This window comes from Panthera pardus, unplaced genomic scaffold (assembly GCF_024362965.1).
Source record: "Panthera pardus isolate Hobbes unplaced genomic scaffold, ASM2436296v1 HiC_scaffold_24, whole genome shotgun sequence".
Taxonomy (NCBI): domain Eukaryota; kingdom Metazoa; phylum Chordata; class Mammalia; order Carnivora; family Felidae; genus Panthera; species Panthera pardus.
Genome location: NW_026526810.1, coordinates 64,468,962 through 64,495,955, shown reverse-complemented (window position 1 = coordinate 64,495,955; position 26,994 = coordinate 64,468,962). Strand labels below are relative to the sequence as shown.

The 26,994-nt window shown below is 38.0% G+C and overlaps 1 protein-coding gene across 10 annotated transcripts in view; it reads left to right on the top strand.

Moving 5' to 3' along the window:
* Nucleotides 1-11,335: 11,335 nt before the first annotated feature.
* HNRNPC (heterogeneous nuclear ribonucleoprotein C) overlaps nt 11,336-26,994 on the top strand; it is a 55,927-nt gene continuing 40,268 nt past the window's right edge. For 2 of the 10 annotated variants that reach the window (XM_053889255.1, XM_053889253.1), the window contains exons 1-3: nt 11,336-11,481; nt 12,105-12,150; nt 16,256-16,281. The gene's annotated coding sequence lies outside the window, so the exon portion shown is untranslated. Of the gene's footprint in view, nt 11,482-12,104; nt 12,151-15,761; nt 15,926-16,255; nt 16,282-16,842; nt 16,990-26,994 lie in introns of those variants that run through there. The other 8 variants (XM_053889254.1, XM_053889246.1, XM_053889248.1 and 5 more) reach the window with 7 other exon arrangements.

The following is a 26,994-nucleotide window of genomic DNA, read 5'->3' as shown; positions in this document are numbered from 1 at the left end:
GGGGTGGAGTTGTGGAATAGGTAGTACTCAAAGATAAGAGTACACATTCTATTGGAAATGTTCCTCAGGCATTAAGAGACATCTCTCAAACTGTGTTTTAAAAAATCCCTGGGTAAACTTTAAAGTGGTCAGTAGTGTGAAAGATAATTACTATGTAAAATATAATTTCATAACTGAAAGGATCTGGGCCAGTTCACATGGTATTTTTATAACATTTTGATGGGTGCTTACAAGGTTAATTTCTACTTTAATAGTAAAATAAGTACTAATGATGAAATGTAAGGCTTGTCAACTGAAATGTACTCTGTACGCTGTATAAAGATTAGCCTAATGAAACATTACCAGAGGATAAAATCTTGTGCTTCAGAGCCAGAAGGAGAACAGATGGCGAGTGTGTTTAAAGAAGGCTTAACCTACAAGAAACCAGATTCAGGTCATTGCTGGGATGAAAATTACAAGAGAAGCAAAGACGACAAAGGAAAAGATGGAGAAAAACATTTGGTAGGAGGGGAAAAAAACAAATTGAGGAAACAAAGAAATATAAAGTTTTTTTTTAAGGAAGTTTTTTAAGTGAAAATATTTTCACAATATCTCCTTGAAGAGGCGAAGGGCCTATATTACACAGGTTCCAAAGTACCCCATACTTATCTTTAGTAGCACTTAATGCAATTTACTATAAGTAATTAATTATTCACGTAACACTTGACTCTGTTCTGTAGGTCAGGAACCACAGCTATTTATTTATTTCTGTGTTCTTATGACCTGGCATAGTACTTGGCACAATGCTTATTACATAGCATGTACTTCATAAACATTTGTTGAATAAATGGATAGGATTTTTCCACCTTGGCAAACTATGAATAACTGTATAATGGTTGTATGCACACACTCAAGAATCAGACTTGCTAGCATCAGAATCTTAGTTCCAACAAAAACTGGCTGTGCCACCTCAGGCAAATTACATAACCTCTCTTTAGTTTCCTCATCTTTAAAACGGGGATGAGATGGTGCACCTGGGTTCAGGTCATGATCTCACAGCTCATGAGTTCGAGCCCCAAGTTGGGCTCTGTACTGACAGCACAGAGCCTGGGGCCTGCTTTGGATTCTGTGTCTCCTTCTCTCTCTGCCCCTCCCTCACACACTGTCTCTCTCTCTCTCAAAAATAAATAAACATTATTATTTTTTTTTTAAAGAAGGGGTACCTGAGCGGCTCAGTCAGTTAAGCGTCTGACTTTGGCTCAGGTCAGTAGCTCGTGGTTCATGAGTTCTCGTGGTTCATGAGTTCAAGCCCTGCGGCGGGCTCTTTGCTCTGTGCAGAGCCTGGAGCCTGCTTCAGATCTGTCTCCCTCTCTTTGCCCCTCCCCCACTCCTTCTCTCTCTCTCTCTCTCTCTCTCTCTCTCTCTCTCTCCTCCTCCTCCTCCTCCTCTCTCTCAAAAATAAACAAACATTAAAAAATAAAAAAAATGGGGATAAGAAAATCACCAAATGAATTAATTTGTGTAAAACACTTAGAAAAGTACTTGACACATGGTATCTGTTCAATAAAAGTTATCTTTTATTATTTTAATTTGAAGTTGGCCAATGACACTCAAAATCAAATGCTACTCAACCTCAAAAACACTAAAGTGGATGTAATGATTCAAAATTTCTTTAACTTTTTCAAGCTTTATGAGTAAACACTTTTCCTTGTTTATTTTTTTAATTTTTAAGCTCAGGGTTTTGCCTGTTAAGAAAAAAGGTGAGGGTGCCTGGGTGGCTCAGTCAGTTAACCGTCTGACTTGGTTTCAGCTCAGGTCATAATCTCATAGTTTGTGAGTTCAAGCTCCACATTGGGCTCTGTGCTGAAAGCGTGGAGCCTGCTTGGGATTTCTTTCTTTCTCTCTCTCTCTCTCTCTCTCTAAATAAATAAATAAATAAAGCATTAATACATTTTAAAAAGGATAAAAACAAGTCCTTGATTACAGATTATGATAATATTTAGGTAAAAATAAATTCATACATACATTTTCTTTAATCTGTACAGAGACATACCAAATAATTAGGAATGGATGCTTTTAGAGGATGGATCAAATAGAAATTTTAACTTTTTCTGTATTTCAAAGTTTTACAAAAATTACATATTCTTAGAAAAAAGAAAAAAGCTTATTTCCATATGGAAAGCTTTAAAATAATAAGATAGGGGAGAAAACACTGGAAGCCTTAAGAAGGCATATATCCAACTAAAGTGACCAATAATTTTATCAGCATGCATGAAGTCTTTTTTGTAGAATTCAGAAGCCAGATCATCAATAATCTATTCACTGGAGTCTATATTCCAAATTCCCTTAGTATGATTTTACCCACTGCCAAAGGCATTTGCAATGAAAACAGAAATAGATATGACAAGATGCTATGACAGATAGTCAAGCCATCAATCTATAAAATTTTGTGATTCACACATACATACCAAGTACAAAATGAGGTCCATTAATAAAAGAATTACACAACAAAAGAGTGCTATCTTGTTATGGGGTAAATAATAACTGAAATGAGTTTGAGTAGGGGTACAAGGCTTGAGGACTAAAACTATGTTATATCTGGTTTTGTGATGTCAATACATTGAACACAGAAAACAAAAATACATGAAGTACTGGTTGATTGAATAAGCAATTGAATCAATCATCATATATTCTTTAAAAGCATTAATTGGGACTTGAGTTCTGTTTTAAAAAATAGTTGGGCAACTATGTGGATGCAACTGGAGGGTATTATGCTAAGTGAAATTAGTCAGAGAAAGACAAAAATCATAGGACTTCACTCATATGAGGATTCTAAGAGACAAAACAGATGAACATAAGGGAAGGGAAACAAAAATAATATAAAAACAGGGAGGGGGACAAAACAAAAGAGACTCATAAATATGGGGAACAAACTGAGGGTTGCAGGAGGGGTTGTGGGAGGGGGAATGGGCTAAATGGGTAAGGAGCACTAAAGAATCTACTGAAATCATTGCTGCACTATATACTAATTCAGATGTAAATTTTAAAAAAATAAAAAATAAAGTTAAATTACAAAGTTAAAAAAAATAGTTGGGACTATGGGGAAAGAGAATGGCAATGTGGCCTGTTGGAGAAAAAGGACTGCAGGGGCTGCCTAGGCGTAGGGTCTTGTGGAGGGGATAACATTGACAGGTAAGGCGGGCTCAGTCAGGGAAGAGCTGTGAATGAAACAATGAAAATGTAGGACTGAAATAGAGAGCTATTATAGGATTTTAGTGTGGGAGTCACACAAAAAAAGCAAATGCTTTTAGATGATTACCATGACAGTAATTTGCAGAATGAGCTTGGGGGACAGATTCAATGTGGGAGAAACAGAATGCAGCCAAAGAGGAAGGGTCTTGAAAGTGATGTGTAATATCTTTATCATATTTATTTTTCATATAGACTAAAGTTGCCTGTATAAGATACACTGTGAACAGTCAGAAAGGTTTCCAAATTAGTGTAAAGAATTATAAAGTAGTGTTAGGTAAATCAGGGAGCTCTGGAAGTTTAAACTTTTTTTTTAACGGTTATTTTTGAGAGACAGAAAGAGCATGAATGGGGGAGGAGCAGAAAGAGAGGGAGACACAGAATCCAAAGCAGGCTCCAGGCTTTGAGCTGTCAGCACAGAGCCTGACACAGGGCTCTAAACCACGAACCTGAGGTGAAGTCTCAACCAACTGAGCCACCAAGGCACCCCTCTGTGAAGTTTAAATTAAATGCTTTGTCTGGATTCTTCAGGACCATGTCCTCACTCTCCAGTGGGAAATGCTTATGACAACCTTGGATGATGGAGGATGCAGAGGAAGAGAAGCAATGATGATTGACTAGTAAATTCCTGTTTGACTTGTTGAATATAATAAGGTAGAGAAGTACAACGAGGGTATGTAATATGATAGACATAGAGTACAACATTCAGCTAATTACTTAGGTAAAAAGTAACTTAGGCATTTCACAGATGTTGCTGCTTTTCCTTTCTCCTCCTTCTTCTTGGCAGGTGGCTTGGAACTGGGAGGTGGGATGGTTGCAGGGGATATATTACTCTGATAATAACTCCAAGCCACATAAAGCCTTCCTCAAAGAGAATTACTTCTTGAATGGAAAACAAAAGTTCAGGGGCACCTGGGTGGCTCACTCGGTTAACTGTCCAACTTCACTTCAGGTCATGATCTCATGGCTCCTGGGTTTGACCCCCGTGTCAGGCTCTGTACTGACAGTTCAGAGCCTGGAGCCTGCATCAGGTTCTGTGTCTCCCTCTCTTTCTCTGCCCCTCTCCTGCTTGTACTCTGTCTCTCTCAAAAGTAAATAAACCAAAAAAAAAAAAAAAAAAAGAAAGAAAAAAGTTTAGTTTTGTTTTCTCTTTAGCCCAAGGTAAGGAGTTACTACTTTGTTTCCTTACCTCTTCCCCAACTCTTCCTCCACTACTGGAGTCTGGCTCCTGGCTTGCTTTCTACTATTCACCACTACCAACAGAAGCATTCAACTTTAGAACTGTAAGGTGTTTAGAGTAAGCAGAAGAGATCAAGGGCACTTCCTACTTTTCATCTCGCCTACCTAGGTTTACAAAGCTTTAAAACCAGAGTCATAAATATGTGTCTTCAGCAGAGTGCTTAGTAGTTTGCCTTGTATTATGCTATTTTTGCATTGTTTTCTCACCGTTAGTAAATTCTAAGTTACTTGGTGGAGGGACTGGTTGTCAATTCTTCCTGTATTTTCTAACTCTACCCCACCTAGCAAAGGGATGAACTCCTTGAAAACATAAATGGTCTCTTAAGTACTTCTCTTGCATCAAATAGAGTGGTTAATAAGTAGGTCGTGATAAAGATAATGCACTAAAACAGATTTCTGGTAAAATGAAAATAAGTAGGTTTTGTTAACATTTTATGGATGTATTTATTCTATGAGAACAATGAGTAATAAAACATGTTAGTGTTGTGAAAAAACAAAATTCAATTGAGTAAATTTGAAGATCTAATTGACTTCATTCAATGACTCATGAATCAGGCAGCACCATATCTAGCAAATAGAAAGGAGCTCCAAAGAATTATAGGAAGGAAAGGTTTTCCAAGGCAGAGAGAGGGTGAGATAAGGAAGACGTAATGGGGGGGGGGGGGGAGGATTATTTCAGACAAGGTCACCTTCCTATGGAGGACAAAAGGGTCTATTAGGCAGATTACCTCACTGGTGCTGATCAGGAAATTTCAGAGGGACTGGTTAAGATTACACTCCTGGAAGAGAATCAAACTGCAATTAGGTAAAGTATTAAGTTTCATTTTGGTAGTGTGGGCATAGCACAGGTGATTCCATCGGGGACTGTTGTTGCTTTTTAAACAGTGATTATTTTTATTTACTTAAATCAATAGTTACATGCATTGCAGACCAAGGAAGCCTCACAGCCTCTGGGTCCCTCTGAGTAAATGCTATATAAAATATATAATGAAGAAAAGACAGTCTACCTGTATGTCCTGGGAAAATAACAATTTCTCCTGATAAAGTTACTGATTAATACAAATTTCAAATACACTTTGTGTAAGATCCTGGAATATGCAGTAAGCCAGGGGAATACAGAGAGTAATATGAAACTCTGCTATCAAAAAAAAACTTACCAACCAAAAACAAAGCCCAAAGTTAATAAAAGGAAGGAAATAGCAAAGATCAAGGTGGAAATGAAATAGAGACTGAAAAAAAAAAAAAAGCAATGAAACCAAAGCTGGTTCTTTATCAATTTTGTTTATCTTTTCAAACAGCCAGGAAAAAAAGAAAACTTTTTTTTTCAAGAAAAAGAAAAGAACTCAAATAAAATCAGAAATGAAAGAGAAGAAGCAACAACCAACATCAAAGAACAACAAAGGATTACAGTGAATGCTACAAAAACTTATATGCAAAAAATTGTACAACCTAGAAGAAACAGATAAATTCCTTAAAATATATAATTTTGCAAAACTGAATCAGGAAAAAATAGGAAATCTGGGCAGACTGATTACTAGTAATGAAATTGAGTCAGTATTCAAAAACCTCCCCAGAGGCCCCTGGGTGGCTCAGTTAAGTATCTGACTCAATTTCAGCTCAGGCATGATCTCATGGCTTGTGAGTTTGAGTCCCACATTGGGCTCTGTGCTGACAGCGTGGAGCCTGCTTGGGATTCTCGCTCATATTCTCCTTCTCTCTCTCTCTCTCTCTCTCTCTCTCCCTCCCTCCCTCCCTTTCTTTCCCCTCCTCCCGTGCTCTCTCTCACAAAAAATAAAGAAAACAAAACCCTCCTCAAAACCAAATGTCCCTGACCCAGGGGCTTCACAGGTGAATTCTACAAAATGTTTAAAGAAGAGTTAATACCTATTTTTCTCAAGCTATTCCAAAAAAAAAAAAAAAAAAAAAAAAAGAAGAGGAAGGAAAACTTCCAAACTCAAGCCAGCATTACCCTGAGACCAAAACCAGAGAAAGACACCGCAAAAGAAAAAAAAAAAAAAAATACAGGCCAATATCCCTGATGAACATAGATGCAAAAATCATCCACAAAATATTAGCAATCCAAATTCAACCATACATTAAAAAAAAATCATTCACCACAATCAAGTAGGACTGTGGGCACAAGGATGGTGCAACATCCACAAATCAATCAACGTGATACATCACTATAACAACATGAAGGATTAAACCATATGATCATCTCAGTAGATGCAGAAAAAGCATTTGACAAAATTCAACATCCATTCATGACAAAAAATTCTCAACAAAATGGATTTAGAGGGAGCATACCTAAATATAATAAAGGACATATATGACGAAACCATAGCTAACATCATAAAGGACATATATGACAAAACCAGAGCTAACATCATATTTGATGCTGAAAAATTGAAAGCTTTTCCTCTAAGATTAGGAACAAGACAAGAATATCAATTCTCGGGGTGCCTGGGTGGCTCGGTCGGTTAAGTGTCCGACTTTGGCTCAGGTCATGATCTCGCGGTCCATGGGTTTGAGCCCCGCATCGGGCTCTGTGCTGACAGCTCAGAGCCTGGAGCCTGTTTCAGATTCTGTGTCTCTCTCTCTCTCCGACCCTCCCCCGTTCATGCTCTCTGTCTCAAAAATAAATAAATGTTAAAAAAAATTAAAGAATATCAATTCTCACCACTTTTATTCAACATTATACTGGAGTCCTAGCTGTGACAATCAGACAAGAGCTAAAAGGCATCCAAATTTGTGAGGAAGAAATAAAACTGTCCCTATTTGCAGATGACATGATACTACCTAGAGAAAACCCTAAAGACTCCACCAAAAAAGCTGTTAGAACAAATAAATTCAGCGATGCTGCAGGATACTAAGTTAAAAATACAGAAATCTGTCGCATTTCTACACACTAACAATGAACTAGCAGAAAGGAAATTAAGAAAACAATCCCATTTATAATTGCACCAAAAAGAATAAAAGACCTAGGAATGAACTTACACAAGGAGGTTAAAGACCTATACTCTGAAAACTGTAAGACATTGATGAAAGAAATTGAAGACATAAACAAGTGGAAAGATATGCCATGATCATGGATTGGAAGAATTACCATTATTAAAATGTCCAAACTAGCCAAAGCAAACTATAGATGTAATGCAATCCTTATCAAAATACTAATAGTATTTTTCATAGACCTAGAACAAATAATCCTAAAATTTGTATGGAACCACAAAAAACCCCAACTAGTCAAAGCAATCTTGAGAAAGAACAAAACTAGAGATATCACTATCCCAGATTTCAAGATATAGTACAAAGCTATAGCAATTGCAACAGTATAGTACTGACATAAAAACAGACACACAGATCAACGGAACAGAACAGAAAATTCCACAATGATCCCACGCGTATATGGTTGATTAGTCTATGACAAAGGAGGCAAGAATATACAATGGGAAAAAGACCATCTCTTTAATAAGTGGTACTGGGAAAACTGGACAGCAGTGTGCCAAAGAATGAAACTGGGCCATTTCCTTATACCGTACACAAAAATAAAATAAAAATGGATTAAAGACCTAAACATGAGACCTGAAACCATAAACCTCCTAAAAGAAAATACAAGCAGTAATCTTTTGGACACTGGCCTTAGCAACATATTTATGGATAATGTCTCCTCAGACAAGGGAAACAAAAGCAAAAGTAAACTATTTATACACCAAAATAAAAAACTTTTGCACAGCAAAGGAAACCATCAGCAAAAGAGGTAACCTATTGAATGGGAGGAGATATTTGTGCAATATATATCCAATAAGGAGTTAACATCTGAAATATAGAAAGAACTTATAGGGGTACCTGGCTGGCTCAGTCAATAGAACATGTGACTCTTGATCTCATGGTCTTGAGTTCAAGCCCTATGGTGGCCATGGAGTCTATTTAATTAAGAAAAAAAAAAAAAAGAACTTAGCTCAACACTAAAAAAAAATCCAATTAAAATTGGGCAGAGGACCTAAATATACATTTTTCCAAAGAAAACATACAGATGGCCAATGGACATGAAAAGATGTCCAACACACTAATCAGAGAAATGCAAATCAAAACCACAAAGAGATATCATTTCATACTTGTCAGAATGGCTAGTTTCAAAAGGACAAGAAGTAAGTGTTGGTGAGGATATGAAGAAAAGAAAACCCCCTGGGGTGCCTGGTCAGGGCAGGTCAAGATCTCAAGGATTCTGGGATCGAGCCTTGCCTTGTGTAGCACTCTGCTTTGTGCTGACAGTAAAGAACCTGCTTGGGATTTTCTCTCTGCCCCTCCCCCACTTGTGTGCGTGTTTTCTCTCTCTCTCTCTCTCTCTCTCAAAAATTAAACTTTTGTGATTTCACTACTGGGTATTTATCCCGAGAAAACAAAAACACTAATTGGAAAAGATCTATGCACCCCTATGTGTATTGCAGCATTATTTACAATGGCCAAGATATGGAAGTAACCTAAGTGTTCAATAGATGAATGGATGAAGGTATATGTATGCATATACACACACAATGGAATATTTATAAGACATTAAAAAGAATGAGATCTTGTCATTTGTGACAACATGGCTGGGCCTACAGAGTATTATGCTAAGGGAAATACATCAGACAGAGAAGGCAAATATCATATGATTGCACTTATGTGTGGAATCTAAAAAATAAAAAATAGAAAGAGAATGATAAATACAGAGAACTGGTGATTGTCAGAGGGGAGGGAGTAGGTGGGATAGGTGAAATAGGTGAATGGGATTAAGAGATACAAACTTCCAGTTATAAAAGAAATAAGCCAGAGACTTGAAAAGTACAGCATAGTGAATACAGGCTACCATAATGGAAAAACATTGTTTGGTAACTATACTTATTGTAGGTGGTGAGCACAGCATAATGTATGGCACTGTCAAATCTCTAGGTTGTGCACCTGAAATGAATACATTGTCAATTATACTTCAATAATAAAAATTAAGAAAAACAAAACAAAACAAAACAACTTACCATCCGGGACAAGACTGTAAAATTAACCACAGCACTATGAGAGAGTTTCAAATGCAACCTCAGCTTGAGCTGAGGCTTCAAGCACTTGTAGGATGTTTTCCTCTGGTTACTTGTTTAAAGTTGACAATTTGGAAAATACAGAAAAGAACAAGTAAAACAAACAAACAACCCAACAAATAAAACAAAAAGTGCCTGTAATTCTCCCACCAGGAAGAGAACTATGTTAATAATTGAGTATGTTTTTTTACATGCTTAGATTTTGTTTCCAAATTTGCTTAAAAGCATATAGCCAAAAAATTCAAGCAGTATAACAAGGCATACCACTGAAAAAGATAAAGTCTGCTCCCCAAGGGCATGCTGAAATAAATTTCTAGATCCAAGATGGAGTCCCTCCTTCCAGGTGTACCCTATAAATTCTGCTTGACCGGAAACGCTATATACCCTGTTAGCCAATCCCCAAACGTCAAGCCAGCTCTGGCCTCTAAACTTGTTTCTTTTTCCTTGACCTTTCTAAATAAGGTCAGATATGCAACCCCAATCCTGTTTCTGAGTTTCCTCTTCTAATGCTACGTAAAAGTCGCCGTTGCCCAAACGTCCCTGGTAGACATTGCTTGTGAGGCACCGTATTCTCCCAATCCGTGGATTGTTTTCTCTTGAAGGAAAGACATCAAGCTAGTTAATAAATTGTTTTGTCATTTGACAGGTTGACAGCTAGCTTCATTTTGAATCTCTCTGCAATTCAGAATTAATTCAAAACAAATGCATAAAACTGCATTCACTTATACATTTACCCCTTAAGATGGATACAGATGAAATCACATTATCAGGTGTTCTGCATCCTCCTTTCCTTAACTGTGTAAAGAAATCTCCCCCATTCTTAGTAGAGCTGGAGCTATTTTGATTGCGTTCATGGCTGCTATAATATAACCAGAGGGACTGGCAGGCGGTAACCCCAGGGAGTAGGTGGTAGGCCATTTCAGGATGAGGGGACTTGAGGGACCAGATTTGGACGGTGAGAGGAGATGGAGGGGTAAGCCAATTTGGTTGGCACTAGGGTATCAGCAGGATGACTTGAGGCCAGAGGGTGGGCCTAGTATTCCAGGCCAGCACTTTGGACTTCTTTACTTTTTGTAGTGGAAAGGAATAAGGAAGTTAGTTGGTTTGGCTGAGATATGGGTAGTCTGAAGCAAGGCTTGACAGGCTGACAAGTGGAGCTGTCCAGGAAAGGGCTGACATTCGGGTCTAGAACTGAGAAGGGACTTGGGTTGGAAAAACTGCAGGGCTGGTTTGTTTTCGGCAGCCTGGTCCTCATTGCTCCCTTTCCTCTCTAAGAAAAGTCCTCTCTTTACCCACATTCGGTGGAGGATTCAGTAGGTGCGTCACCTTTTTCCTTGACCCGAGGCTAGGGCAGTTCATTCCAGCCTGCTATCTAAAAAAATCCCTCAATCCTTCCCCGCCCCCACGCCGCGGGAATTCCGAGATCTGGGCGGGCCTTCTACTTGGAGATCTAAGGAGCAGAGATAGGAGAATGCGGCCGCCAATCAGACCTCCCGGATACCCGGATGTGAAGCGGTGCGCGATACAAAGACGAGTTTCCACCCAGCGCTTCGTCAGGTACAGTGACCAATAAGCACTTCTCAGGTGATAAATGACAGGAAAAGTAGCCATTTGCAAACTAGTTTCTCCCACGCATGTGGAAATTCTCCCCAATAGTCTAACCCACTACTGGTTGTGATTGGGCAGCGTTGTGAAGAGCAGTAGAACTGTCTAATTAGAAGCAGGAGCGAGAAAAGTCGCAGCCAATAGCAGGATTCTCGGGAGCGGGGCGGGGGCTAGGCCTTCGCCTCGGCGGCAGAGGAGACTCGGGGGCCATTTTGTGAAGAGACGAAGACTGAGCGGTTGCGGCCGCGTTGTCGACCTCGAGCAGCAGTTGGCTTCTCCACGTAGAACTCGGGAGTAGGAGATTCAGAATCGAATCCCTTCTCCCTCCCCCCTCCTGGTAAGTGGAGGGGGCGGAAGCAGGGCAGGCGCTGGGTTCCTCCCGGAGCGCGAAGGGGTGTGGGAGAGAAGAGGGAACCCTACCCTCGATAGAGTAACTAGGCCCCCATTTATTCAATTTGCGTTGGGCCATTAGGTTTTATGCAGGACAGAGTTTTATAGGCCTCAGCCCTTGCGTAGATTTAACCTGGTGTCCTCTGGGCCACGATCGGCAGGGGAAATGTCCTTTTTCTTTTTCGCTCTTTCTGTGTTAACGGCTGCTTCCTTTCATTTTCTACGACCATGAGGACTCCAGGAGAGATATGAAAGGGAAGATCGAGATGCTTCTTATTGCAGTGGAAGTTCCTGTAATGTCGATGCCTCCTGTTAAATTTAAAAATTGGGCGGGGGATGGGTAAGGGTTACCGAATAAATCTTGTACCGCAAGCCTTTAAATTCTGGAGCGTGCCGCAGGGTATGAGTAGTAAATATAACAATAGATTTAACGTTTTGCCGATTACTTTTTTACACCTCTCTGAGCAATGGCGGACCTCGAAGTAGTTACTTTCAATTCTATTTTTTAAAAATTGTGATCGTTTGCATATTAACAGTAATAATTAAAGCTGGCTTACTTTTTATCTGCAGGTTACAAATCACTTGAAATATATAAGTTAGTGGAACTTTGCTTGAGGTAGGTACTACTATCTTTCTCAGACAGAAACTGAGGCTCTAGAGTGTCGGTTACTAGGGTCATACTAAATCAGTAGCGGAACTAAGGAATTTGACCACTAGGTTGGTTAGTCAAGTGGCTTTACCTAGCTATTCGAATAGTAGGTATTAAAAGTACTATATTTGAATCTTTACAAGAAACTAATTACAGCAACCACTAGCGGTAACTGGAAATTTCCAAACTGCACTTGGGGAAAATATTAGTTACGAGAATTGCAGCTGTTATTAATTTAACATTCTAAAATAAACTTAAAATTTGATTTTCAGGATATTCTGGCATTAATTCTCCCGAAATATCTAAATCTTTTTTATTAAGAAACTATTATAGTGCCTACTTTTTAGATCCTGAAATTTACTAAAAATGTTCACGAAATTTATAAAAATTACATAGGTTTCTAGGTATCACATTCACTTATCCAAGAAACCACTTTTTCTTAATACTCTGGGAAGGGGAAGATTTAGTTGATTTTATTTTTTATGATGTGTTAGAAAAACTTACTAAGCAAAATTTAAACCAATACTGCAGGGTAAATTCATCCTTCAGGAAACAGAAGGTAAAAGTACTTTTACCAGGAATAATGATGCATTTGTTAATTCCCTCACTCTGTAGATACTGTAATAGGGATTAAAAGCATTGCCCATTAAAAATGTAAACGTATATTAAATGGGCTTAAAACTAAAGTTTATCACTGCAGAACTGTTAGAAATGAGATAAGGGTAGTGATTGGTTAAGTCGTTGGCAAATAGAGAAATGTGAAGAATTAATATTTAATAGCAGTTATTGGTAAGAATTGAAATTAATTGAAGGGCTCTTTTCTTGCCTCGAGGTGTTAGAAATAGGGGGTTTCTTAGGATCAGCATGTACCAAAGAAGCAATTACTTTAGTATCCAGCTGGAAAGATTTGACCCCAGAATTCATGTCTGAAACAATTTTAGAGGTGTTTTTAGATTCGTAGGATTTAGTAGCACTTTCATATGGCTAAAGAGGAAGGGTTTAAGAAGGGTGACTAAGTTGCAGGTCTCCTGACCTTCTGGTGTTTCCCATGCCCGTAACAGGGGAATGCTTGGTGGTGGTTGCTGTTTTCTTCTGTAGAGAATTTAAACATTCCTTGTTATTTGTAATGAGGTCTTCACTGGGTTTCATATAGCATGCGACTTTGTTTTGAATGGGACTGCTGTAAGAACAAAAGTATAAATCCAAAATAGTTCATTATTGTAATATTAAAGATCACATTAAGTGGTTATTGTCTAAGGTGTTAACTGGGGAGTGACATAGTTAAGAGAACTAGACTTTATTCCTTATCTCCCCCACCCTCTTTATTGCGTTAGCAAATCATTTAAACCTTATGGCTTTCAGTTTTATACTTAACAAGGGGGCTTAGACATCTTACCTATTTTCATGTCTGATTTCTACTCGTCATTTGTTGTACGGAGGCTGAAAAGTGTACAGAAAGTTTTATTAAAAGCAGTTTTTGTATATTAGTAATTGTTTTCTACCTTACTAACATTTTTTTTGTCTTGAAAGAGTTGTTAATTATCTGGAGTGCATTACTCATGCTTAATAAGTATACTCATAGGGATCAGGGAAGATGATGATTTTGTACATATTAGATATATTAGAGAATTGGTGAGAACTGCTAGTACTATTAGTTGTTAGATGTAGTATAACTGCATGTATTTTCTTAGATAATAGAAAGCTGGGGTGTGTTAAGGGGAAAAGGATTACTGTACAGTTTTTTAATTCTCTTGGTGCAATTACTATGATAGGTTATGATCTTAGATTTATTTTATAGTGCTCATACCTAAAGGGGTACCAGTTAAGCTCTCATAGTGGTTCTTAAATGTGAACTGACATTAGAATTAGCGGGGGGGAAGAACAGTTGAAATAGTTTTCAAGGCTCTCCACCACCAGAGTTTCTAATTAAGTCTGGTGTGGGCCCTGAGAATTTGCATTTCTAATAAGTGCCACTTGGTGCTGGTTCGCAACCCTCACTTTGAGAATAGTCCTTTAGAAGAAGGGATCCAAACCTCCCAGAGGTTGGACAAAGTATTCTCTAGGTATAATTAGGCACTAAAGTTATTTATTTATTTTTTTATGTGTTGATAGCTCATCTATTTAACATAACATTTTGGAAGACTTTCAGAATTGTGAATGCTTTTCATATTAACTTCTGTTTTCATAGTTTGTATAATTTTTTTTAAAAGATTTTATTTTTAATCTCTACACCCAATGTGGTGTTTTCAACCCACAGGCCTGAGATCGAGAGTCACATGCTCCTCTGACTGCGCCAGCCACACACCCCTGTAGTTTGTACAATTTAACACATCAGTCCAAGTATAAAAGTAACTTCCTTGTCATGCCTCAACTAGTCTGCTTTGAAAAAGTTAAAATTTTAGAGGTTTAGTACCTGTTCTGTTGCTGTAGTCATTGACACATAATTGATGTAAGGAACACTTTAAAAGCTCAGCATAGGGGCGCCTGGGTGGCGCAGTCGGTTAAGCGTCCGACTTCAGCCAGGTCACGATCTCGCGGTCCGTGAGTTCGAGCCCCGCGTCAGGCTCTGGGCTGATGGCTCGGAGCCTGGAGCCTGTTTCCGATTCTGTGTCTCCTTCTCTCTCTGCCCCTCCCCCGTTCATGCTCTGTCTCTCTCTGTCCCAAAAATAAATAAAAAACGTTGAAAAAAAAAAATTAAAAAAAAAAAAAAAAAAAAAGCTCAGCATAAGATGTTTTAGTTTACTGACATTTGGCCGAATACTGAAATGTGAAGGCACCCAGTTCCTTATTTGCTCAGAAGACCTACAATCTAATTTCAAATCTTACCTGATGAAACAGCCCAATCTGGTCATGTATGTTTCAGTGGGTGTTATGTATCAGATTCTTGGATTTCATATCTTGGAATTAGCCGTGTATACTGGCTTATAAACAGTGGGACCACAGAAACAAATTCCTCAAGGACCATAATTTATTTTTCACCTATTTTATGACATTAAATATTCAGTAGCTCTAATAATCTTGTCCGTCCTTTGTGGTTTTTCTATTGTCAGTGAGTGGAATGATGAGCTCCTTATTTATTTTTATGATGTGCTTCTTATTTAAAACATCTTTCCCCTTTTTGTAGAATCTACCAGGTCTTGTAGTTCGATCACTTACTAGTTTTGAGAATAGATACCATCTCTAGTATGTATCTTCGTGGTAGACCATTCCCCCTTCATAATCTTGATATTTGACTTATGCTCACTTCTTCATCTCTTTTGGCCTGGTTTTTCTATAATTTCCTTGCCCAAACTGCTGATGTTCAAGATGAACATTCAGTTGTAGATTTTTGTTTTTTTAGACCCTTTTGGGAATATAGGCATATATTTAGTAAATTTTAGTCACCTACTGATAATTGAAGAATTGTGAAGACAGTCACTGGAGGAGGGGATGGTTCTGTAGAGGCTTTCCCATCCCAGTGTAATGTTATGCTTTACCAAAATGTTTTAGATGCAGTGGACAGATGTTTCTGTCTTGGGGGTTTAGGGCACAACATTTCTGAGGAACTCTGACTCAATCTGTCCCTTCTCCTTTCACAGGGCAGCAAGGCGAACCCCATCCCTACTCACTGGAGCTCAGCTTTGATTTTTAACCTCCCTTCCCCACCCTTCCAGAACACACACATTCCCATTCCAAAACTGATTTTATAAAGACATTTTAAACATAATGATGCAACTTGGTGTGCACTACGGCAAATTTACAGGTGTTTTTTTTTTAATTGTTTCCAAAAACGGGCCTTGGATTTAAGATGTAATTTTTAAAATTTCTATTTCTATTTTTTCTGCAGCAGTTGGGTTAGAGGAGGAGGAGCCTTTTAGCCTCTCATAAACTGACCTCTCTACTTCCTCGTGTATTTTTAAGATTGATTGATGATGTGGAAAGGGCTTTGCTTGTCTGCTACTGAGAACTTTACCCTTGCGGTTTTTGTGGAAACTGCTTTTGGAGAAAGAAAAGAAATGAACTTTACTGACTTGACATTTTTGCACCTCCCGTTTTTCTAATCTGGGCTATTTTTATTTTTGTTTTTTTACAGTGAGATTTTTTTGATCTTCAGCTACAGTAAGTTATTCCAATTTTTTTTTTACATTTTTCCTGACTTTCCGCTGATTTCCTTTTTATTGTTGTTACTAGTTACTATTATTATTTATTATTATTATACTTATGATGGTGATGATGATGATGATGATGACACTGATGATTTTTAACCGGATTAAAATCGAGTTTTTCTGAATGTTCATAAGAATTTCTCCGGCCTCCTGATTGACTTTGGAGTTTTACATCTTGGGAGAGAAAGTGAAGGCATTAGCATTTTTAAGTGGATTGATCACATAAACCTTTTCTCTCCCAACCCCACCCTTGCCCTCATCCCCTTCCCCACGCTCGAAAGAATTTTACTGGCTGTTAAGTCTGTGACCTTATTTTTCCTGATCTTTAACTTAACTGTTTTAGAGCATCTCTGGACGTCTGTATTTTTAATTTTTTATTTTTGTTTTTTTATTTTTAATCTTTCATTTGTTAAATTTTTAAACTGTGCTGCAATAAAATGTGTGTGGTACTACTTAACACCTATAATGGTGATGGCATTTTCCCAGAAAGCCATCTTCCTCCTGTTTCCCTTGAAATCCCATCCTGCTTTTCCTGTACACTACTACCCCTCACAAACCACAAGCTGCAGCAACATGGATGCCCAGCCTGGAACAGCAGCAGCCAGGATGACCTGGAGCCAGGGGGGCCTTCGGAACAGATGCACACCCTTCCTGGGTGATGGTAAGAGGTGTGAGGTCCACTTGGTTTCATTGCAAAGACTAGGAAATACACCCCTTTAAGTCTAGTTGATACGGTGTAGGTGGTAGCTTCTGGAAATGTTTAGGTTGAGATTTTTGTGTATCTCAGATGTTTCCCAAGGGATGCCACCTCAGTTTTTTGTAAACTATGATGGAATTATGAGTTTGTAATTGGGCTGACTGAGAAATTTTGGTAATTGGAAAGAGCAGCTGAAGGTTATATATACTTTAGAATGAAAATGGCTTGTTTTTATTAGCAACAAGACGTGGACATACTACGTGTTTTTTTTCTTCCTTAGATTATTGCTAATTAGTGTCATTCGGAGTAATCTTCATTGCGTTGTGGATTGTATTCTGTTTATTCTTAATAAAATTTAACATGAATCAAGCTGTAAGAAACATCCTGTAATAATAAATGCTGTCTCACTGGGAGTTTTTTTAAAAAAGGATAGCTAGGCTTTTTAATCTCAGAAAGTGAAATCTAACCTGTATCCAAATTAGGAAAGATCTGGGGCTGACCTCTTTCAGTGATGACTTGGGACCCAGCTAAATGTTGGGGAATCTGGTGTGTTCCCAAGAGTACTAGGAAGGAATGAGAACCTAAAGACTTAAGAAATTTAGCATCGTCTAGTATTTTACTGACAACAGTGGAATATTTTGATAACTCACTTTAGAGTTGCTCTAGATTTTGAACTGAGGTTAAAAAGTAAAATGATTTTTAAACGCATTATTGAATGCTGTGTGGTACTAGGGTCATTAACATACATCCCTTGCTTGTACTAAAAGAATAAAGTCCGATTAAAGTGAACACTGAAGACATCCTCAAAGTAAACCAGAATGGGAGAAATTCTATGAACTGTACTGAGGTTATACGGAACAGGAATGGAAAATTTTAATAGGTCCAAGTACTATTGATGGCCTTTATTGTAGGAAAGCTATTTTTACCTGTTAACTCTCTGTCATTGTCATTGTGTGGTTTCTGTTCGCTATATGCTCTTTCCTGTTCATGCTACAAATTTATCTTGTGTTACAGTTTGGGAGATACAAAAAGGTGTAGTTCTTCAGGGACTCATAACCTTGTGAGGGAAATGGGTGAATGAGATGTCACCATGTGATTAAGAGGTAAACATAGATTCTATAAAAGGTATGCAAAAATGAGTACCTCATTGACTCTTAAAAGGTCAGGAAATGCTGCTTTAAAAAAAAATTTTTTTTTTAATGTTAGAGTGTGCAGGCAGGAGAGGGGCAGAGAGGGATAGAGATTCTGAAGCAGCCTCTTCCCTGATCGGGGCAGGGAGCCCGATATAGGGCTCGAAATCACAAACCATGAGATCATGACCTGAGCCAAAGTCAGGTGCTCAACCAATCTGAGCTACCCATGTGCCCCAGTCAGGAAATGCTTCTAAGAGAAGGAACTGAAGTGAACCTTAGAATTAATAATGCCAGATTATAAAAATTTTAATGCCATGCCAGGGAGTTTTTATTTTATCCAAAACCATTGGTGAGCTATTGAGGTTTTAAACTGGGGAGTGAGATCAGATTTTCATTTTAGAAATGTAATAGTGTGGAAATGGCTTAGAGGAGGGTGAGATTAGAAGTAGGTGATAAGATACTCAAATACACAGAAAAATAATGAGCTGGCCTCCTCAAAAGCAGTGTAATTGGGATTAGAGAGGAGCTGATAGATGTTGGGTAAACAAAAGGAGCAGATTAGAGTTAAGAGTAGGAGAAAGCAATTTAAATACTGCTTTGTGAGGTAGACATTTGAGTGCTTATTCTGAAAATCACTGTTAGGCTGGGGCATATAGGGATGAACAAAACATTGTTCCCTAGCCCTCTTTGTTATTATAGATCATTGAGCATTTTATAATCTAGAAGGAAAAGAACAGAGTGAGATGATAGGAAGAGAACCAAATTTAGAGTATGGAGGTGGGAGGGTGCTGCCAGTGAGAGACCTTAAAGGAATTAGTGTTGAAATTAAGATCTGGAAGTGGATTATCCTACCTAAAAGCACAGATGATTGGGAGAAAAAACTTGGCTTCAGAGCAAGAAATAATTGGAAAGATAGGCAAGTACCAAGCATAGTATATAGGTCCTTGTAGGGCCACATTTAATATCTAGATTATTCTGGGAAGAAAAGGGAGTCTTTTGAAGGAACTTGAGAATGCTGAGATCCTATTTCTTTGGAATTTCCTTCTGGCTATTGTATGGGGAATGTTAGTAATGAGGACAAAGTTCAAAGAGGACAATAAATTAGAAGTTACCAGAGTAGCCAATCAGAATGGTCACTATCTGGTTAATCTCTTAAAAAAAGCACATAATCCTTCTTGCCCAGGTTTTTCAAATGAGTTTTTTGGGGGCATGTATTACTGAGCAGATGTAAGTAGTTTGAAGAGGGCAGGTTGATCAGATTGTAGGAATTAACTGGTTACTTCTCTGACAACCCCTTTGGTTCAGACATGATAGGATTGCTTCCCTATTTGAAAAGAAAAATGAAGTAGACACACAGTTTTTTCCTTTTGGAAGCGATAATATGGACACTTTACCATGTTTGTGTTCATCAGTGTTAAAATTCTTGTAACTTTTCTTAATTTATTTTAGAGGGGGAGGGGGCAGAGAGAAACTTAAGCAGGCTCCATGCTCAGCACAGAGCAGGGCTAGATCCCACGACCTTGGGGTCACGACCTGAGCCAAAGTCAAGAGTGAGATGCCTAACCAACTGAGCCACCCAGGCACCCTTGTGTGAACTTTTTAAATCATGATCGTAATCTTTGTATAAGTATTCACATTTTGGAGATGAGAATATTGAAGCACAGAATTTTTAAAATTTGCCCAGTTAGACATACTTACTAAATGGTGACACATGGGTTTAACTCAGGCAGTTAGGCCTACAGATTTCAACTCTTAATCATACTAGGTTGACCTTTACTTGACATATTGAAGTATTTATGGAAAACAAATCTTTATTGGGTTAAAGTTACCCTCACCTAATTGTGTTGGACCTCCATTTTTAAAGAGTTTCCAGCTAAATATCGTTACATATTTTAACTTACGTTAAATGGCATAATGAAGTGTCCAAGGTAATGAATTACTTAGATGTAGCTTTGTGGTATAATCTTATAAAATATTTGGATGTGACAGTATTCTTTTGAGGAAGTAAATATACTTTAAAAGTGAGTTTTAGTCAAATAAATATTTGTATTTATGGTTTAAAAAAATACACATCCTAGAGGGTTGTGTTGCCAAATCCAGCAGTCTTTTTAAGTCCTCATCACTGTTGGTATGATTTAACCATTGGAGCCATTTTCCTCCTTGAAACGTTTTTTTACTTAGCTTTCTGGTTTTTGTTCTGTTTCTGGGTCATTTCATTCAGTCAGATGGTTTTCTATACCATTTATAAGCTAATTATTCCCATGGTTCCATCACCAGCCTCGACCTCTTTTGAATGACTTGCCAATCTGTTTAACTGCCTGGCTGACTACTCCCTTTAAGTGTATCAACTTAAAAGTCCAAAGCTGGGCTCTTGCAATTCTCTCAAACCAGTGTTGACTGTTTCAGTTAATGAAACTCCAGTTTTTATGTCAGTTTAGGTCAGATGTTGGTTAGCCATCCTTATCTGTTTTCTCTCATACCTTACCTTTGGCCTTGTGAAATATACTGTCATTGCTTCCTTTAAAATACAAGAATTGACCCATACTGCCGTTCCTTGGTCCAGTTTCAAGCTGTCATTGTCTGGTGCACCATTGGAATAGGTTTAGGTTTTTTTTGCCCCTCCCACCAGTTGTGGTAGCTGCATTGGTCCTACTGAAATGTAATGCTTGATAAATGTATTGCCTGAAGGAGTTTCTTCTTGAAACTCAACTAATAGCTCCCTATTTTCAGTGTTAAAAATTCACTGTGATTTAACAAAGTACATGATGTGTTGTGCTCCTTTTTACTGATAGTATACACACAGTATGCTCTAGCCACGTTGCCTCCTTACTGAGTCTTGAACACACTAGATGGTCCTGTCTCAGAGCCTTTCCTTGGAATGTTCTTCCCTGAGACATTCCTAAGATTAGGTTCCTCACTTCGCTCAAAGGTCATCTCCTCACTGGTGTTTTCCCTCTCTTGGCCCTTCAGGCTTTCCCCCCACTAAATACTCGAGCACTTTTTGACAGCACACGTATTAAGAACTTTGTCTTCTACGTAAAGGTGTGAGAGAAATATCTGGAAAGCTACATGTGAAAAAACATTGATTACCTCTGGGCAAGGAGGGATTTAGGGTTGGAAGGAAGCTTGCTGTGTGCCTAGACTGAGGACTATAATGAGCAACACTATTTCGTTTCTAATTTAAAAACTTAACTCCTTTTGTAGAAATGCTTCAATTCTTCAGATTCTGTGACTGAAGTTAAATAGCTAAGGCCTATGGTAGGGGTTTAGTAAACAGTTTTGTAGTTAAGTTGAAATGCAGTTTTAAGATAGGTTTGGCTGGAGGCAACTGGGTGGGTCATCCAGTTAGGGGACTTGGGCTCAGGTCACTATCTCCTGTGGTTCAAGAATTTGAGCCCTGCACTGGTCTCTGCGCTGACAGCTCAGAGCCTGGAGCCTGCTTCATTCAGAATCTGTCTCCCCCTCTCTGTACCCCTCCCCCACTTGCATTCTGTCTCTCTCAAAAATAAATAACATTAGAAAAAAACTAAAGAAATAGGTTTGGCTGTGGTGGAATGAGTTGAATTGTAATTTGAGGACATGGGTTGTGTGTTTCCTGGAATGGGGCTGTAGACAAAATTTGGAAGAACTTTGTCATTTTCTTAAAAAGTTACTCTCCAGGAGTATGCATACATAGGCTTTTCAGAAAGTCATGTCATACATACAGCACATAACATTCAAGTAGAAAAAATGTCTTAATGTGAATATAATATTAACATAAAATTAGGTAATCTAAGAATTTTAATAGCTGCATACATTGCATACTTAAACAATATTTTACTTAAAACTATTATTTGGGGCACTTAGGTTCTTGCCATTTTTCCCTTTTATACACAATTGAACCGTCCTAAAACTAAAATTTTATAAGTGCTTTATATTTTTATATACATGTATGTGGATATTTTATGCTGTTTCAATTTTGTGAAAAATTCTTGAACTTACACAAAGAGGGATATAATCAGTTTCCATGAACTTGTTCCAGTTTTAACAGTCCTTGTGTAATCTTGTTTCACCTATACCTGCATCTACTCCCTCTGCTTCACATTATTTTGAAGTAAATCAAGGATTTACTTTTTTGCTTGGTCTTTCTGGACTTAGAGAAGCTCTTTTATTAGAGAAAAGTTTTTTGTTAATTTGAGTGAATCTTGGCATGGTTTTTCTCATAGGTGATAAAATTGAGTTCAGAGTAACAGAAGATGGTCATCTTATTGTCAGTTCTCAAATTTAGGTATAATCCCATGTTCTAGCTGCTTAGGTCTGAGTGATGGAGAATGTTGTAACTTTAATTCATTTCCTTATTAAAAATTATTTCCTTATAAAAAATTAAAATTTTATGACAAATTTTATCATCAGTTTGACAAACTCATTTGGTGACAGCCTGACTTCGATTGACTTGATTATTTACAGTCTGTTACATTAAGTGACTGTGATTATGTATATCTATTACTGTATAAAAACTAATACATTTGATTTGACAGCTGAGTGGTTCCCCAGATCCAGCTGGGGTGTAACATAAAAAAAAGGCACAGTATTGGTAAATACTGAAAAATCCTGATTATCCAAACACCTCTCTCCATGGTAGACTTTAAAAAATATATTTTGGGCACGCCTGGGTGGCTCAGTCAGTTGAACATCCAATTCTTGATTTTGGCTCAGGTCATGATCCCAGAGTTGTGGGATTGAGCCCCGTGTGGGCTCTGCATTGAACATGAAGCCTTCCTTTCTCTCTCTGCCTCCCCCCTGCCCCGACACGCTCTTTCTGTTTCTCTCTAAAAAAAATAAGTAAAATAAAACAGTATAAATTTTATAACTGAAAAGTATAATTTGTTGGAACTCAATTGCAAGATAAAAAAGAAATGAAATCTTGTGAATAAGTATCACTTTCTATTTGCTATTCAGAATATGGTCTGTGCTCCAGCAGCAACATCATCATCATCATCATCATTGTCATCATCATCATCATCATAACCTGGAAGTTTCGTAGAAATACAGAATTTTATGCCCTATCCTAGAACTGATGGGCACATCAAAGAAAAGTACTGGTCTAGACCACTTGCATTCCCTTATTATTGCTTACTTGTGATGTAGACATTTTGATGGGCTTTGTGGCAAGAGGGTTTTTTGGTGTTTGAGGGGAAAGTTGGGGATCATGGTATGTGAATTTGCAGTAATACAATATAAAAAAAATGTAAAAATTGAAATAATGACTCATAAATAGGATTAAGAATCAAGTAATTCAGACGGGTAATTTGATAAATGGTAGATAATTAGTGGATACCACTGAAGCTAGTAATCAAATATTTGTTGGTGATAAATGATAGCTGAAAAGAGAAATGTTTGAAAAACATAATTTTGCCTATCAATGTGGATCCGTGACTATAATACTTAGGAACATTTTTACCTTTTCCCCACGTTTAAAGAGAATATTCAGACATACAAAACTACTGTATATTATATATATATACACATACACACATAGATTGCCATGCTACTGTTTTCTTTTGAGTGTTCCTTACTGAACCACTTAAGGGAAATTGCTGATTTAAGACAGATCCCTAATATATAAAGCATTAATCTCAAGTATAAAGATACTGTTCTCTTGATCAAGAGTTCATGTGCACCTTAACCATTTTGTCACTATTATGCACATAGGTTCTCAGTGATACTAGAAATAAGTACTTCCTGTATTTTTTTTTTTTTAATTATTTTATATATTGCATGTGTCCTTGATGTTTTAGTGTTTGGTCAAGGTTTATTGACTTTACTGAAGTAACTGTGAAATGTCGCTCTTATTTCTTTTCCTGTGAAAAGCATTCTTTTACATAATCCTAATACTTGTTTGATACTTTTAGATTTGGGAACCTCTTTTTTTGAAATGGGTTGAAACATCCCCAGAATGGCACCAGGGTGGCTCATTAGGTTAAGCGTCCAACTTCAGCTCAGGTCATGAACTGTACTGTGACTTCAAGCTCCCATTGGGCTCTGTGCTGACAGCTCAGATTCTGTCTCCCTCTCTCTGTTCCTCTCCCACTTGCGCGCGCGCTCGCTCTCTCGCTCGCTCGCTCTCTCTCTCTCTCTCTCTCTCTCTCTCTCAAGAATAAGATTTAAAAAAAAATTCCCAGAATGAGTAGATGTTTGTTGAAGGGGAGTTTTGCTATGTAGAAGCTAGTCTAGTTAATATGATAGGCTTATAACAGAGAAAGATACCATATGTTTTCACTCTTTTGTGGATCCTGAGAAACTTAACAGAAACCCATGGGGGAGGGGAAGGAAAAAAAAAAAAGGTTACAGTGGGAGAGAGCCAAAGCATAAGAGACTCTTAAAAACTGAGAACAAACTGAGGGTTGATGGGGGATGGGAGGGAGAGGAGGGTAGGTGATGAGTATTGAAGAGGGTATCTTTTGGGATGAGCACTGGGTGTTGTATGGAAACCAGTTTGACAATAAATTTCATATATTAAAAAAAAAGAATATGATAGGCTTTGGGGCACCTGGGTGGTTCAGTAGGTTAAGGGTCGGACTCTTGATTTTGGTTCATGTCGTGATCTCGTGGTTCATGGGATGAGCCTTACATCAGGCTCTGTACAGCATGGAACCTGCTTGAGATTCTCTCCCCCTCCTCTGTCTCTTTTTCTCTCTCTCTCTGCCCCTCCCCCACTCTTGGGTGCGCCCTCTCTCTCACTCTCTCTCTCCCTCAGATCATTTTTTGTTTATTTTTGTGAGAGAACAAGTGGGGATGGGGCAGAGAGAGAGAATCTCAAGCAGGCTCCACAGTGTCAGCACAGAGCTTGAAACCATGAACCAGATCATGACCTGAGCTGAAACCAAGAGCTAGACACTTAACCCACTGAGCCACCCAGGCACCCTTCTCTCAAAAATAAATGAAAGTAGCAGCCTTCCCTTTTTTAGGAAAAACAAACGGTATTGCCTGGGTGGCTCAGTTGGTTAAGCATCTGACTTCGGCTCAGGTCATGATTTCACATTTTGTGGGTTCAATCCCTGTGTCAGGCTCTGCTGACAAGCTCAGCCTGGAACCTGCTTTTGATTCTGTGTCTCCCTCTCTGCCCTTCCCCCACTCATGCTCTGGCTCTCCCAAAAATAAATGAAAAAACACTTAAAAACAAGAACAATACAATACGCTTCTAAAATGCTGAGGTTTGCTTTTTTTCTTCTTTTATTTTTAAGTAATCTCTGCACCCAGCATGGGGCTTGTATCCACAACTCAGATCAAGTCACATGCTCTACCCACTGAGCCAGCCAGGCATTACCTAACCCCCTTATTTCCTTAAGTCTGATGTAACTCTGACTGAAACTGACAGGTAACTATTTAATAATGCCAACAGTTGATAATGAAGGTTGAAATGTGGAAAGAAGTACCTGTCTCTGTTGGGACTACTAATGAGATACCTTGAATTTGTGAAACACAGTATCCAGTGAAAAATTTGGTTGAGAGATGCCCATTTTCTAAAATTGTATATAGTTTTGAATTGGTCTTTGTGGAAGGGAAGCACTCAACCATTACAACTGGTTTGTGGGGGGAGGGTGGGTTATAGAAATCTTTGCTTATTCTAGGCCAAGCTGTGCATTATAATCTTTGAATTGCAATGTTGCATTAAGCTATCTTTGCAGAACGACGAATTATGAAAGCAATATGGTTGTTGAAGAAAAATCAAGGAAAAAGTACTTAAAAAATTAAGAATATTATTACATCCTGAGATGTCTAACACTTAGTAATTTAGATAACTTCTACAGTTGACCTTTGAACAACATGGATTTGAATTGTATGGTTCGATTTACATGTGGGTTTTTAAAATATAAATGCAAGCATTTATAAAATATAAATGCATTATATTTATATATATTTATATATATTTTTATGTATTTATAACGCAAGGGATTATAAGATATAAATGTAAGCATTTTTCTTAGGATTTAAAAAAACTTTTTTTTTTAGGATTTAAAAAAACTTTTTTTTTTAGGATTTATTTTTGAGAGAGACAGAGACAGAATGCAAGTGGATTAGGGGCAGAGAGAGAGGGAGACACAGAATGGGAAGCAGGCTCCAGGCTCTGAGCTGTTAGCACAGAGCCTGACACGGGGCTCGAACTCACGAGCCGTGAAATCATGACCTGAGCCAAAGTCGGATGCTCAACTGACTGAGCCACACAGGCGCCCCTTTTCTTAGGATTTTAGTAACTTTTTTCCTTATTTTTAAGGAGCATGTGAGCGGGGGATGGGGGGAGGTAGAGAATCTCAATCTCTCTTAATTACAATTAATTCTTAATTGTAAGAATGCAGTATATAACATACACAGAATACGTGTTAATAAACTTATTGGTAAGGCTTCCAGTCAGCAGTTTTTGGGGAGTCCAGTTCCGTTTGGCTTTTTTATTGCACAGTGGGGACGTTGGTGCCCCTTGCCTCCTGTGTTGTTCATGGGACAGCTGTATATCATGTGTGCTCCTTAGCATCTTGAACATCTCTCAATGTCAGTACGTTGTCATTTTTAAATAATTGTTGCTGCTTGTATTAATCAGATTGATGTACTGAAATTCATTAATCCTGTCCTATATTGTCAGGCACTTATTTTCTAATTTTTCACTGTTAATATGTCCAAATCCTTGTTTGCTTCAGATGAGTTCTCAAAAGTGAGATTGAGCCAAAGAATGTGTACAGGTTTAAGGCTTTTGATAAAAAAAAGTCCCATTGTCCGCTGAAAATAATGGAACCAATTCATAGAAAAAATGTATAAATATGACCATTCCAAGTTTAAAATATTTTTGCTTATTTGGTAAATG